The sequence below is a fragment of the Petaurus breviceps genome, unplaced genomic scaffold (assembly GCF_028583685.1).
Source record: "Petaurus breviceps papuanus isolate PSGF00001 unplaced genomic scaffold, PetGlider_PUasm1.0 179, whole genome shotgun sequence".
NCBI lineage: Eukaryota > Metazoa > Chordata > Mammalia > Diprotodontia > Petauridae > Petaurus > Petaurus breviceps.
The window spans coordinates 9,586,462-9,602,217 of NW_027185779.1; the positions used below are offsets into that span (position 1 = coordinate 9,586,462).

The window sequence follows — 15,756 nt, forward strand, 5'->3', positions numbered from 1 at the left end:
GACACTTCCTGGCTGTGTGACCTTGGGCAAGTCATTTACCCCCGATTGCCTTGACTCCCCCCTTCAAAAAAAAAGTGTAATGGGAAAAACTGGCCACTAAGTATCCAGTCTTGGGAGCATTCTCAGATTTGCCCTTCCTAGTGGGTTATGTAGAACATGTACTTTTTGTCAATCTGATTCAGAAGCTCATTTGATGTTGTTCAGAAACTGAAATTCTATGTTATAACTTGGGGTTGGTATTATGTGATGATGAAAAGTCTTTTGGTTGACTGAGCAGCCAGAAGGATTAGCATAGTAGGTTATGATAATTATTTTTATTTATTTTCTGCTGTGCTTTCACTTTGATTTTTAAATCTGATTTTCTTCCATTGTTTTTGTGACAAGGTTAGGTAAAAGTTTCAGTTTTGTTAGTCTTTTCATAAAATATATGCTTTTAATTTGTTTTTAATTTGTATAGTTTTTTTTCTTTGCTTTTTAATCAATTTCTCCTCTAATTTTAAAGATTTATTGTTTTGTGCTTATTTGTTGTTTTTGATCTTCTAGTTTTTAATTGCATATTCTGTTTATGCTACCTTTTTTTTTCTATTTTGCTCATAGATAATTTCAGGAAAATAGTCTTCTTTGAGGACTACCTTAGCTACATCTGAAAAATTTTCAGATATTATCTCAATGTTCTCTTTTCTTTAATGGATTTTAATTTTATAATTCCTTTTTTAAACTACTCAATATGTGGTGTCATAATTAAATTTCCTTTAGAGAAATCTTTTGCTTGTTCCCTGCATTAATTATTATTTTATTGCATTATGATATGCCTCCTTTTTCATTTATTTGTGTTTTCCCTGTGCCCTAGAATGTGGTCTGTTTTTGAAAAGAACCGTGTACAGTTGAAAAAAAATGTGCATTTATTCTTTAATGTTCTTTCTCAATAGATCATAAGTCTTATATCTCTACATTTTCCAATAGTTTTGTTCAGTCCTATATTTTCCCATTTATCTATTAGATTTGCTTAGATCTTAGAAATACTAAAATCGCCACACATTGTTTTACTATGTCTTTTTTTGATTTCAACAAATGAATAGAAATTAGATGCTATCCATTTAGTATGTGTAGGTTTGGTGTAGATATTAGTTCACTGTCTAAGGTTCCATTAAAACAGAATGTAATTTCCCTGTTTTCTTTTTCTTGCTATTGTGATTTTTTATATTTACTTTGGCTAACAGCTTAATTGAAATTCTGGGATTTTATCTCCTTCCCCTTTTAAGTCAGTAAAATTCCCTGAGATTAGTCTTGCTTACTTTTCCCCCAGTCGTGTATGACTCTTTGTGACCCCATTTGGGGTTTTCTTGGCAAAGATATTGGAATAGTTTGCCATTTCCTCCTCCAGTTCATTTTACAGATGTAGAACTAAGACAGAGTTAAGTGATCACATATCTAGTGTCTGAGACCAGATTTGAACTCAGGTTCTCCTGACTCCAAGTCTGTCATTCTCTCCACTGTGTTACCTAGCTGCCCTTTACATACTTAGAGAAAACATATGTGTGTATATATGTACATGTATTGTATACACACATATGTATACACAGGATGTAGCAGTATACATGATGTCTTAAAAGTCTTAATGCAGTTTTAAGCTATTAAAGCTTTTTAGCTATTTCTTTTAAAATTTATTTATTTTTAACATTCATTTAAAAATTTTTTAAATTCCAGATTCTCTCTCTCTCTAGCCCCTATCTCACCCACTGAGAAGGGAAGCAATATGATATCAATTATACATCTGAAGTCATGAAAAACATATTTCCATATGTGTTAAAATTATATCTTGCTTTGTGGTTCACCTCACCATAACCCTTCTCCCCTTCTAGTCAGTATAACAGATAAGTTCCATAGGTAGCCCATGTTAGGAGCAATGGTATTAAATAAGATTGCAAAGGGGAACCTGGAAGTCACAGACAGTCCTGAAAATCAAAGAAGCATAACTTACAACTTGTGTCATATATAAACTAAAATTCACATCCTGTGTGCCAAATATGTGCCAAATCAGGGGAAACCATTTAGGCCCTACTTGTTAAAATTCTTGTCCTCTGTTATGTAAATTCCAGACAATATCTAGACCTCCATAGCTCCAGATTAGCAAAACATCCAAAAGGTTGATAATTTTGAGATGACAACTTTGAAGTTTTACCTATAACTTTGAAATAATTTAAATATAATTATGAACTTACCTCACTTCAGCACATCTACATGTTGATCTGTCTCCCCCCAAAAATCTATAAAAATGAGACCATGGGGAAGCTAGGTGGAGCAGTGAATAGAGGACCAGCCCTGGAGTCAGGAGGACCTGAGTTTAAATCCAATCTCAGACACTTGACACACTTACTAGATGTGTGACCTTGGGCAAGTCACAACCCCAATTTGCTCTGCCTTCCCCCCTCCAAAAAGCAAACAAAAAAAAGACCACAAAGTCCTGTCCCCATCCCCCACCCCAAGTCTTCTTCCCTCTCCATCCGGGCTATGCTGCTTAGTGGTCCCAACTCTAATCCATGGCTACCCAACCCAGGTGCCCCTCCCCATCCTCTTCCTCACACTGCCTTCCTTTATCATCACATTTCCCATCCTCATGCCACCAGCTGCCTCTGTACTACTTTTCACCACTTATCTCTACTTTTATGGGTTTTTTACCTCCATACTGTCTGTGTTTAATTAAAATGTGGTTGCTATCTTGTTTCCCACTGCTAATCATGGTCTTTCTTGGTGAGTACCCAAAGAACAGGCTATTCCTGCTCCCATTTCATTACTTCATAAATTATCAGTTCACCATATTAGTCATGTTGCTTAAAAAAAAAGGAAGAGAAATAAAGTGAAAAAAGTACACTTCAATCTGCCCTCAGAGTTCATCAGTTCTCTTTGGATAGCCTTTTTCATCATGGGTCTTTTAGAATTATCTTGGATTATTGTATTGATTAGAGTAGTTGAGTTTTCATAGTTGATCATAGTTACAATACTGCTGTTACTGCATACAATGTTCTCCTGGAAAGCTTTTTAGCTATTAAAGCTTAAAACTACATTAAGTCTTTTGGGACATCTTTTATATAAATCTATAACAAAAAAGAATAAGAACTTCTTCAATAACTTTGGATTACATCATTAATAACTATCATTTTCTTATAGAAGATAATGAATATAGTAGTTTATTTCTCCTTTATCATAGAATTAAAGCTAGAAGTGACTGTAGAGGTCATCCAAACCAACCCTTCATTTTATAGACTAGCAAATTGACTTACAGAAAAGTCTAGGGATTTGCCCAAAGTCACACAGATAGTAAGTGACAGAATTAGGATTTGAACTCACATCCTTTGACTCCAATTTGAGCACCATTTCATTGGTCCATGCTGTGTCCTTCCATTAAATAAATGAAGGGATCTCTTTGTTTTTCTTTCTCTATAATCCTTCGTTCCTCAGAGATGTCAATAGCTGAATGCAGAGTCAACACCAAGAAGCCTTTGAACATCAGGTACCAAGCAAGATGTTTCTGTAGCAACAATCAACAAAGTAAAATCTCTTAGAATTTTAGTTAATTTACCCATGTGACCTAGCAAGTCAAATGTTTTTTTTTTATCAGTTAAGAGTATCTCTTTCCCACCACTGTGCTGTAGACTTCATAAAAATTTGTCCTACTTACAGTTATGACTATAAGTCAGATCTGTACCTTTCAAAAAAGCAGTACTTTCCATCTGTTCCCCTAAATGATAGTAACTGGACAGATCTACACCCTGTAGCAGCAAGAACCCCAGCGACCCCAGGATGGCTGCCAACACAGGTTCTTAGATCTGCTTTGCTAAAGGAAAGCAACACAAAATTGGTTAACAAGCTTACTTTAATCAGTCAAATATATATCGGTTTACCTAGTTCAGGGGAAAAAGGTCAGCACCCTGAACTTCAGAGTACACAGACAGAATTGTCAAGACAGAGAAATAGATCAAGTAGACAGGTTTCCAAACTGTCCAACTATTACATCCATACCAAATCAACATCTGGGTTTTTCAAAGCCAGGGGGCTCTCAACAACGGCTTCCCAGAGTATCATCTAATCAAATGACAGAACACTTGTCAAAGTGAACCCCAAAACAAAGCCTCAAATCAGGGTTTATATAGCCTTCTTCTGGCTCAGAGAATGTAACAACCTTCTGGACCCCACTGGCCAATCAAAAAGTATCTACTGAAAAACAAGCCTCCCACCACAGTCTCCAGGTGCACTTTAGCCTAGGGGCAGGGAAGATCTGAAAAATTTACATTCCCATTACACACCCAAGCAATAGATTCTAGCTATGCCACTCCTAAGGGTGTTATTAGGATGAAATGAGGTAACAAAAGTGCTACATATATGGTAGTTCTATTATTATGTTTGCCCAGTGACCATTCTCCATTCTTCTTGAGAATGTGTTTGGGAGATGGTGTAGTCTTCTCATTGCTCCTGTAACTTCAGAATTGAGAGAGATTTTAAAGGCTATCTGTCCATTCAAGAATCATCTCCATCAATCTCCTCTCCCTTCAGCCTGATAGATGTATAAACACTGTACTTTCCAAAGGTTAGTTGCCAGAGTACCTTGCTTAAAGTCTAGAGACTACACTATCAAAGCATAGTTAATGTCACACCACAATATTAAGAACTACCATAACTTGACTTTGTTTACCACTTTGCAAACCAAGTTAGACAGTCTTTACTTTCTCTTTTGAATTAAAAGAATGAACATTGACTTAAACCAGGTGTTCTTAACTTGCAATCTTAACCTGCCCAAAAGGTCCATGGACAGATTTCAGGGGATCTATGAGCTTGGATTTGGAAAAAAAAAATTATTTTCACTAATCTCCAAATGAAATTTAACTTTTCCTTCAATTACTTAAGAATATTATTCTGCAATGAGATCCTTAGGCTTCACAAGACTGCCAGAGTTGAAAAGATACTTTGGTAAACAGAGCTGAGATGCATGAGTCATAATTAAACCACAAGCACCGAAGCAAAAATCACACCTTAGACTTACATTATATGTAAATACTATGGTTTTGCATTGTGGGATATGTGTGTTGTTGGTTAGAACAATAGATCATATCTAAATAGAGTGTAAGTTAAACCTACCTAAATTTGTCTTTCTTTTTAATCTTATATTAATATTAGATGTGTTGTTTTTTTTTAATGGTACTTTTAAATTCTTAACCCGAGAAAATACTATAACTTCATTTCTTGAGAAAACTTTAAAGTTTTCTATAATTTTATGTCTTTTTAATACACTAATTTATTACTCATTATTATTCTCCTTTTTCTTAGATCTTTGGTGACTTAATTTTTTTTTTATTCCGATTTCCATGAGTTCTTCTCTGGTGTTGGATAAGCATAAAGCCTTTGAAAGTTTACTCAGTAACATTTAAGAGGCCAAGCATTTTTAGTTCTCCAGTGATGGAAAATGAGGATAGAAATGGGCTTTGAAGGAACAGGAAGTGGTGATTATAACAGTTACTTGTGGTCCTAAAATTCTAATGTTCTTGCTTAAAATGGTAATAACATTTGAATAAGAACCAGGCAAGCTAAGTCAGAAAGTTTTAATCTGAAAATGTTCAGAACATAGAGATCTTCACTGTTTCAGGTCAGAAATGGACTCCATCTGTTATAGAATATAATTTTTATGCCTTTAGATTCATATATTGTAAAAGAAGATGGGCTGGTCTAGTGGCAAGAGGGACAGATTGCTATTGAACAGCCAGAGTTCTTCAATGACATCCTTCTGACAAATCCTTCCCCTACCCCCTACCTAGTATGTTGAGCAGGTTCCTTCAGGTGAACTCAAGGGATCAGATGGACAAGAGTCACACACAATCATCATAGGCATGGAATGATGGAATATAATTGATTTCATCACAAGGGGACAGACACATTTATCAGCTGTTGTTGAAATTTTACATGGGATACTGAATGGTCATAATAGTGACATTGTGGCCCCTCAGAACCAAAGAACACCTCCAGGGCACGATGAGGCATCCAAGTAGCATTTTAGTAGAAGCCAGCTATAAAAACTGATTTATTTGGAAACCTGCTTGTTTATTTACCTTGCTAACTGAAAAAAAAAAGGCATTAATGGCAATTATAAGTAAATTAGAAACCATTACAGGCATATGGAATCACAGATTGTTAGAACTGGAAAAGACATTAAAGATCATCTAATCCAAACCCCCTTTTTATGGTTGAGAAATGTGAAGCCCAAAGAGGGGTAGGAAGTGATTTGATAAATATTGGAGTACAGCTTTGAATTTGGGTGGTAGTAGTTTCCTTGGGATTTTAATTATTTTCCCTGTTGCAGGAATTGAATTCAAATTTGTATGTTTAGTTTTGTTTAGACTGAGTTTTCTTTTTAGATTGTGAACTTAAAAACAAAACAGACAGATGGTCTTCAAAAAGACACCCATCCACAGGAATTATTTTAACATTGATTCTCTTTTGCCTCCAACACCATTGTGTAACTTGTACGTTCTCTTTCTATTTTCAGATAACCAATTAAGCACACAAAAAAAAATAGCAAATAGACTCTGCTAATTTATCACTTTTGTTATGATTATGTGTTTTGTTGCATGACCTCAGGAAACCAGGTTCTGACTCTGGGGACAGAGCACTGGGCCTGGAATCAGGAAGACCTCAATTCAAATTCTGCCTCAGATAACTTACTAGCTCTGTGAAAATGGAGCCCAAGGGACCCTTTTTCAGAATAATATTAAGTATTTGAAGGAAAAGCTAAATTTCCTTTAGAGGTTAGTGAAAATAAAGATGTATTTCTCTTTCCCATACAAACTCACGGATCCTAGAAATCTGTCCCTGGACCTCTTGCACAGGTTATGAATGCAAGTTAACTTCTATGGGTCTCAATTTCCTCATCTGTAGAGTTGATAATACCATCTAGTAAGGATCTAATGAATTAACATATGGAAAGAGCTTTGCAAATCTTAAAGTGCCATATAAATGCTAGCTATGATTGTTATTATTATAGGCTGAAGGGTAAGTAAACTCTGTGAGCTATTACTGCAATACCATCGCTCCTCACACTGTTTATAGAAGGTTTTTTTTTAATTAGAATTCAAGCAACACAGAACAAAAGTTCTATCTACTGCACTACCTAGCTAAAGGACTTTCTATTTTTTTTTTTAAAGCAATCGGGGTTAAGTAACTTGCTCAAGGTTACACAGCCAGTTATTATTTCTGGGTTTGGTGCTGAGTATCTTGCTCAAGGTTACACAGCCAGTTATTATTTCTGGGTTTGGTGCTGAGTATCTGAGCCCGGATTTGATCCAGGTCATCCTGACACTGGAGCCGGTATTCTTACTTGCTGAGCCACCTGGCCGCCCCTAAGCAATTGGGGTTAAGTAACTTGCTCAAGGTTACACGGCCAGGTGTTTCTGTGTAGGTGCTAAGTGTCTGAGCCTGGGATTCGATCTCCAGATCCTCTTAACACTGGAGCCGGTGCTCTTACTCGCTGTGCTACCTGGCCACCCCTTCTAAAGGACTTTCTTAAGTTATTAGGACCACAGAATCCTAGAATTTAGAGGTGGAAGAAATCTTAGAAGCCATCTTTATGAGGAAACGGAGGCAGTTGGGTCATGTGCTGAAGGAGAAGGTTGCAGACAAAGACAATGCCAAGGTGGGAGGAGGTGGGGAGGGAGAGGGACAAGGGGTGGGGGAGGACCTGTCCCAGAGAAGAAATTTCTTGTCAAGCAGGAATGTGCTGGAACCAGCTGAAAACTGGCTCAAGTGCATGATTGTTAACATTTCATTATGAGCATTAAAATTAGTAAATCAGCAAATACTAGAAATCAAATATTGATTGACTGATATGTTGACTGTACAGAATTAAGAAAGTCCTGTTAAGCATTTACAAACCCTTGCCTCAGATATGTCCCCTTTTGTTGTCAGGGCCCTGAGTCAAAGCTCCTTTCACCTTATGCTATCTGTGGCTCTGCTAAGCACTGTCAACAACATCCGCTTCTGAGGCAATTAACCACAATTTCTAATGGAATGAGTACTTGTTCTCGAGTCAGGGGTGGTTGTTGCGGTTCAGTCATCGCAGTTATGTCCAACTCCTCATCACCCCATTTGGGGTTTTCTTGGTAAAGATACTGGAGTGGTTCACCATTTCCTTTTCCAGCTTCTTTTACGGGTGAGGAAACTGAGGCAAACAGGGTTAAGTGACTTGCCCAGGGTCACACAGCTAGTAAGTGTCTGAGATCAGATCTGAACTCAGGAAGATGAATCTTCCTGACTTCAGGCCCGGCACTCTATCCGTGTGCCACCTAGCTGCCCTTGAGTTAGAGGAATTGTGTTCAAATCCTATTTCTGGTACTTGCTGCCTTAATAAACTTGGGCAAGTTACTGCCAGACCTCATTTGGACTTTATTTTCCACATCTGCAAATGAGGAAATTGAACTTGATTGTCTCTGAGGGCCTTTCCAACTCTAGATATATGACCTATGACCTCATGACCCAACCTATTTAGCCCTGTCAGTGTCTATCTACACTTCTTTTATGATGACACTTTATATCTGCATAGAATTTTGTAGTTACAAAATATATTTTTCATCTAATTAATCCATCAGTTTCATCAAAATCACAATCTTTGGGAATTGATGAACTTATTAAATCAATTCAAGAAAGAAATTTAATTCTACAGACATTTATTAAGCTCTTGCCATATCTAAGACATGTTTCTAGGCATAGGGAATGAATAAAAAAATCCAAGACCAGAGCCCCGTGATGGAGGGTCTTGAATCTCAGGATTAAAAGGTAGTAGGAATTTACTGAAGGTTTGCAAATAAAAGAGTAACATGATCAAAATACTACAATAGGAAGATGACTTGGGGACCAGTTTAAAGAAGGGGGAATAGACTAGAACAGGGGTGGGGAACCCGCAGCCTTGAGGCCACATGTGACCCTCTAAGTCCTCAGTTATGGCCTTTGACTGTCAGAGGACTTGAGGACCTAGAGGGCCACATGTGGCCTTTAGGGGGAAGCCCTGGAGAAACAGGAAGGTTGGTGTCTTCTCTCTGAGACTACATACCCATTTACATGGTATGTGTATGTGTGTGTGTATGTGTATATCTATACACATACATGTATATGTATGTCTATATAGGTATATATGTGTATGTATGTACCTACTTTGTATGTGAACAGTTATTCACATTTCATCTCACCCATTAGCATGTGAGCTTCTTAAGGAAAGGGATGGTTTTTGCTTTTCTTTGTTTCAGCATTTAGGACAGTGCCTGGCACATAGCAAGTGATTAATAAATGCTTTTTAATTTGCTGATCTATATGTCACTTTAAGCCTTGCATATGCAAATACATTACCTCATTTGATCCTCAGAACAATCCTGTGAGGTAAGTGCTACTATTCCAGTTTTACCTATGAGGAAACTAAAGCACAGAAGGGTTAAGTGATTTGCCCAGGGTCACACTGAGACAAGATTCAAACTCAGTTCTTCTTTATTTCAACATTTGTACCCTAGCTACCTCAGTCACTGCTGTTTGCCACTGTTATTTTACAGGCGAGTCAATTAAGGCCAGTGAGGATTTGAATTCCTTCTGGTTTCTGGATATATGGTCATTTTAAATTTTGCTTAGGAATTTTTATATCCATGACAATTATTTTCAACCTTTCTGAGGTTGTGAATCCCTACTTTTTAGTGCAATTAAAGTAGGACTCAAACTAGGCATATATAATGATCCTATTTTTATTTCAAAAGACCCTTAGGGATTCCCGCAGTTTAGTAGAATATAATTTGAGCTCTAATAGTCCTTGTGATATTTTTCTTCTGAAACTTTGAAATGCATTCTTTGACCACATCTTTTAACCCTCTTTTGGCCTCCTCACTCACCTCAAACCTAATCTACCTTCAAGTTAAATGATCTCCTTTTGTCTTTACCTTGACTGATTGTGGTGCAGTGGATGGGAATAGAGTCAGACCAGAATTCAAATCTAACTTTAGACATTTACTAACTGTGTGACCCCTGAGCAAGTCAACTTAATCTCTGCCTGCCTCAGTTTCCTCAATTCTAACATAGGGATAATAATAGCACCTATCTCCCAGGGTTGTTGTAAGGATCAAATGAGATGATATTCGTAAATATTTGTCTGAGACTGGATTTGAACTCGTGTCTTCCTGACTTCAGACCTATCAGTCTATCTATGCACTGTTACTAGTTTCATCAAAACAATAGTGTCGGAGGCAAGATTTGAATGCTTGTCCAATTGGCTCTAGAGTCAACACTCTATTCCCTATGCCAGGCTAACTCCTTTCAAAAGCAAAAGTAAAGACAGGGATAAAAAATTGAATATCAAAGGAAATCATTTCAAAACTGACAAACAGCTTGCCTTAAAATTCTGTTTTAAGGTTCTGATTGTAGGCTGCTTCCTGTCAAATTTCAATGAGAAAAGGTCGATGGTGACCTCAAATCCAGTAGTAATCAGGGTAAGAAATCTCTCTGTGGGATGCAGAGAAGGGGCCAGTCACATAAGGGAAACTCCCAATAGCACAGCCAATTTAGCACCATCACAGAAGATGTGTCACAGAATTAACACTCTTGTCTTTATTCCACAACAGAAATTATCCTGAGGAAAGTTTAGCTCTTCATCAGTGGGTTTAGCAAAAACCAGGAAATTAATGGTACTTTAAATCAGCTTCCTCCTCCTATTTATTGAGCTTTATCCTCCAAACCTAAGCTCATCTTAGTTTCTTGCTTAGTGCTGCATTTCTTTTAAGCTGGGGATGAATCTTCAGAGGATGACATCAGAGATGCCTTAGTGAAAATGTTTTTTTTTTTTCATCTCCATTGAAGTACAGGGCTTAGAGATCAGTCCCTGAGTAAAGAATGTACCTCAATGGCCTGGAATGTCCCGAATTCCTATTTGCTTTAGATGCACAAACATTTAATTTTTGAAGTCATTCTCTTTTTTCTAGTGTTTGTTTACTGGCTATTTTGTTGATGAATACCTTGTTATTTGAATGATTCAGAATTCCCAAATCACAGATAGAAAATTCTCCAGAGGATTGGGTTTCTTAGTTTTATCTTGTGCTTATGTGTTAGTGCTGACAACAATTGCTTTAACTGGCATGGATGGGAGTGGTCCTTATTATTAATTAAAATGTTATGAAGAAATTGAGTAAGGCTTTATTTTCTGGATTAAATTATTTTCATTAATAAATATTTTTAAAAATAAATTTTTATTGGTATCTTTTTAAAAAAAAATCACCATAGTTTCCCCCAGTATCCCTCTCCACCTCACAGGGAGCCATCTGATATAACAAATAGCTTTGTTTTTTTTTTTTTTAAAGCAATTGGGGTTAAGTAACTTGCTCAAGATTACATAGCCAGTTATTTCTGGGTGTGGTGCTAAGTATCTGAGCCTAGATTCAATCCGCAGGTCATCCCGACACTGGGGCCAGTGCTCTTACTCACTGAGCCACCTGGCCACCCCTAAGCAATTGGGGTTAAGTAACTTGCTCAAGGTTACACGGCCAGGTGTTTCTGGGTGGGTGCTAAGTGTCTGAGCCCGGATTCAATCCCCAGGTCATCCCGACACTGGGCCAGTGCTCTTACTCGCTGTGCTACCTGGCCGCCCGTAGTGTTTATTAAAGACAAAACTAAAGGAAAAAAAGAAGAGAAAAAGTCAGTATAATGGATTAGAATGTCAAAAATCTCAAATGATGTGCAATGTGTGGAACTAATGGACTTCTCATCTATGCAAAGTTCACCCTTGCCTTTTAAGATAAACTTTCAAAGATTGTTAACTCTGCCCATGTATGACATTTTATTTTCTGTTTTTTATGCATTTGTGTATTTCTTTATCTGGTCATATTTTTCTCACCAGTTCTTCAACCATTTAATTTAGTCAGACTTTTCAAGTAGCTCAAACTCTGTTTTCATGATTATCCCCAATGATGTTTGTTTGTGGAAGTAATTGATGACCTCCAAATCCTATAATCATTGGGAGAGTGGAAGTCTTATTTCCATTGTAATAACTTGAATCACAAAATTATGTTGTCCTTTGATAATATCAAAGTGATGTTTTTGACCCGCCATCAAGAGACTAGGTATTTGAGCCAGGTACTTGATTAAATAAAGCCACAATTGTTCATTTAGTCCCCATCATGGTCAGGGCTGTTGTCTAAAGCAAATGGCTCCCATTACAACCAGTAGCATGGTATAGCTGTACTTATTAGAAGTACTTTTCAAAGAGTTAATTTGAGGAAGCACCATGTAGTGGGAATTAAATAAAACACAAACTTGTAGTCAAAAGCCATAGCTGTGACCTGGCTCTGCCATTAAGGGTGACCTTGGGCAAGTCACAAAAATCTCTCATCCTCAGTTTTCTTATCTGTAAAACGGGGATCATTATATTTGTATGACCTATCTTACAGAGCTATTTTAAAAATCAAAGGAACTAATGAACGTAAATGTTTTAGAGCATGGTATTCATATAAATTATTATTACTTTAGTTCAAAAGCAGTAATTTAAAATGCCTGTAGAAGAGGACATATACTTCATGGTTTAGGAAGCAGCTAGAGATAATAAATAAAAATGTAGTAGAGTCAAAATCTCTCCTAACTCTTTGGAAACACATTCTCTAAACTAATCCTCAAACTCTAAGCATTTCACTCTGCTATACTCTCCCTTCCCAGAGAAACCAATAGCCATATGTTCAGTACCGAGAGAGAGAGAGAGAGAGAGAGAGAGAGAGAGACACACACACACACACACACACACACACACACACACAAACACACACAAGCTGGCTTTAAGTATATCCACATTCAAATATGCTCTACTTTATTTTTAGCTCAACAAACCTTCAACGCTATTTAAGCGTATGTCACTTAATAGAGTTATTAAACTGGTAGAGAGAAAGAATTTGACATAGTGGCTCACTCAGAAGTAACCTAACCCCTGTTGGTCACTACCCTAATTAAGTCAAGGGAGCAATTCTTTCTGGTTTTAATGGAAAAAATGGGGTGGAGAACAGGTCTTTAAGAATTAAAATTATGTTAATTAAAATTAAGTTAAAGAAAGTTACACAAAACACTTCAGAACGAGAAGATTTTAAAATGTTTTTTTTTCTTCCTTTTTGGCAGGGGGAAGGGAGGGCAATTGGGGTTAAGTGACTTGCCCAAGGTCACAGGGCTAGTAAGTGTTAAATGTCTAAGGCCGGATTTGACCTCAGGTCCTCCTGACTCCAGGACCAGTGCTTTATTCATTGTGCCACCTAGCCAACCCTAAAATGCTTTCTTAATATTTCTAAAAGAAGGAGGAACAGGATGGAGGTTGGGCTTTGTCTGTTTCCATTGACATGGAGGGCCATCTTGCCTAATTCTCTCATTTTACTATTGAGGAAACCAAAGCTGTGGGTCAAAAGTGATTTATATAAGACCACACAGGTAGTAAACATGCTGGATAACTTGTAAAGGCTCAAAAATTGCAGCTAAAGAGCATGAAGAATGGATAATACCTTGAAAAGGGAAGGGGTGTCCCTGAAAACAGCATGGATTTGAGCAATCCAGAATTGGGGCAGTTTCTGAAATTAGTCCTTCTGTCCTGGGGATTTGAATCCCTATTTTGGAGATTCAAAATCAACTCAATCAGTCAATGAATAAACATCATTGCACCTTTTTTTAAGCACCCACTATGTACCAGGTACCACTGTGCTGGGTATACAAAAAGAGACAAAAGACAGTCCCTGCCTTCTAGGAGCTTACCGACTAGTAGGGGGGACTAAACAAATATGTACAAACAAGCTACATATGGGATAAACAGAAATAATTAACAGAAGGAAGGCATTGGAATTAAGAGGAGTTGGGAAGACTTCCTAATATGGGATTTTATTTGGAACTTAAAGGAAGCCAGGGAGGTCAGTAGTTGAATCAAAAGAGGAAGAGAATTCCAGGCATGGGGAAAAACCAGAGAAAATGTCTAGAACCAAGAGACAGAGTATCTTGTTTATAGGATATCCAGGAAGCCAAGGTCTATGGATTAAAAGGTATGTACCAGAGAGTAAGGTTTAAGAAGACTGGAAAGGTAGGAGGGGTCTAGGATATGAAGGGCTTTGAATGCTAAACAGAGCATTTTCAATTTGATCCTGAAGGCAATAGGAAACCATTGGAGTTCACTGAGTAGCATGGTGACATGACTGAACCTGAGCTTTAGGAAAATCACTTTAGTGGATTAATGGAGGATGGAGTGGAGTGGGGAGAGATTTGACATAGGCAGACCTATCAGCAGACTATTGCAATAATCCAGGTATGAAGTGATGAGAGCCTGCACTAGAGTGGTGGAAGTGTTAGAGGAGAGAAGAGGGCATGTATGAGAGATGGTTCTTTTTTGAAGTAAACTCTTGGGAGTGCTCAGTGAGGATTTGAAAATATGTGTTTAGGTTCCAAAGGGGAGCTAAGCAAGGAAGCACTGCTCCTACACTTGATTATAAGATTCTTGAGGACTGGGACTGCCTTTTTCCTCTTCTTGTATCCATAGCACTTAACATAGTCCCTGGCAAATAGCAGGCGCTTAATCAATCTTGATTGACTGGGAAGTCCACAGGCATTGGTTATTAAAAAAAAAATAAACCAGTGAGAATGATTTTCATTTTCAAGAAGATAGTACAGTGGTTTCAGCTTTTTTATCTTTACTGATTAAAAAACACCCTGATTCAAATACCAAACAATGGCTTTGCCCATTTCCTCTGGATGATCATTCATTGTCGCGTACCTTTTTGTGCTGTTCACTCCAGTGGGCCTAGGGAGACATCTTGCACGAAAGGCCATAAAATTCACAGTTGACATGGATGCTTCTAACATCTTTATTGCTAACGGGTGCTTTTGAAAGGTTTGGCTGTTCTGGAGAGGCTGGCATCATTAATAAGTGATAAAGATTTTAAATAATGCTATCTCTCTGAAAAGCAATGGGTCTTTAGCTAAGATTTCACTTTCAAAACAATTTATTCTGTCCTTCCTTAGGAATAAACCTTTATGACAATAGTTTAGTGTCAAGGTAGATGTCATTAATTTTTTATAACTTGGTTGTTGGAATTTTCGTTGTGACCAGTGACTATTAAGTACTTTTTAGACTAGGTTCATAGATCTAGATCTAAAAGGGACCTCAGGATCAATCTAGTCCAACCTCCTCATTTTATATTTGAGAAAACTGAAAAAAATGAAATAAGCATTTATTAAGTGCCTACTATATGACAGGTACTGTGCTAAGCATTTTACTATTATCTCATTTGATCCTCACAACAATCTTCTGGAGTAGGTACCATTATTGTTCCCATTTTATAGATAAAGAAACTGAGTCAGATGGTAAGTGACTTGCCCAAGACCACACAGCTGTTATGTGGGGCAGCTAGGTGGCTCAGTGGATAGAACACTAGACTTATAGTCAAGAGTACCTGAGTTCAAGTCCAGTTTCAGACACTTAGCAGCTATAGGACCCCGAGCAAGTCACTTAACCTCTGTCTACTTCAGTTTTCTCAACTGTAAAATGGAGATAATACTAATGCCTACCTTCCAGAGTTATTGTGAGATAATAGAAATAATGAGATGATAATTGCAAAGCAGTTAGCATAGTTCCTGGCTCATAATAAGCACTATAGAAATGTTAACTAATATAATGATGGTGATGATGATGATGATGATGATGATGATGATGATGATGATGATGATGATGATGAT

At 37.3% G+C, this 15,756-nt stretch overlaps 1 protein-coding gene and 1 long non-coding RNA gene across 2 annotated transcripts in view; one reads left to right on the plus strand and one right to left on the minus strand.

The window, feature by feature from the left end:
- The window catches only part of LOC138160059 (uncharacterized), a 32,285-nt gene extending 28,171 nt beyond the window's left edge, over positions 1 to 4,114 (minus strand). Inside the window, exons 1-2 of the long non-coding RNA XR_011168067.1 lie at positions 3,903 to 4,114; positions 3,349 to 3,529 (exon numbers count right to left, since the gene is read on the minus strand). This is a non-coding gene — a long non-coding RNA (uncharacterized lncRNA). The remainder of the gene's footprint in view (positions 1 to 3,348; positions 3,530 to 3,902) is intronic.
- Positions 1 to 15,756, plus strand: part of TMEM64 (transmembrane protein 64) — a 205,734-nt gene that overhangs the window by 78,360 nt on the left and 111,618 nt on the right. The gene's annotated exons all lie outside the window — the stretch shown is intronic.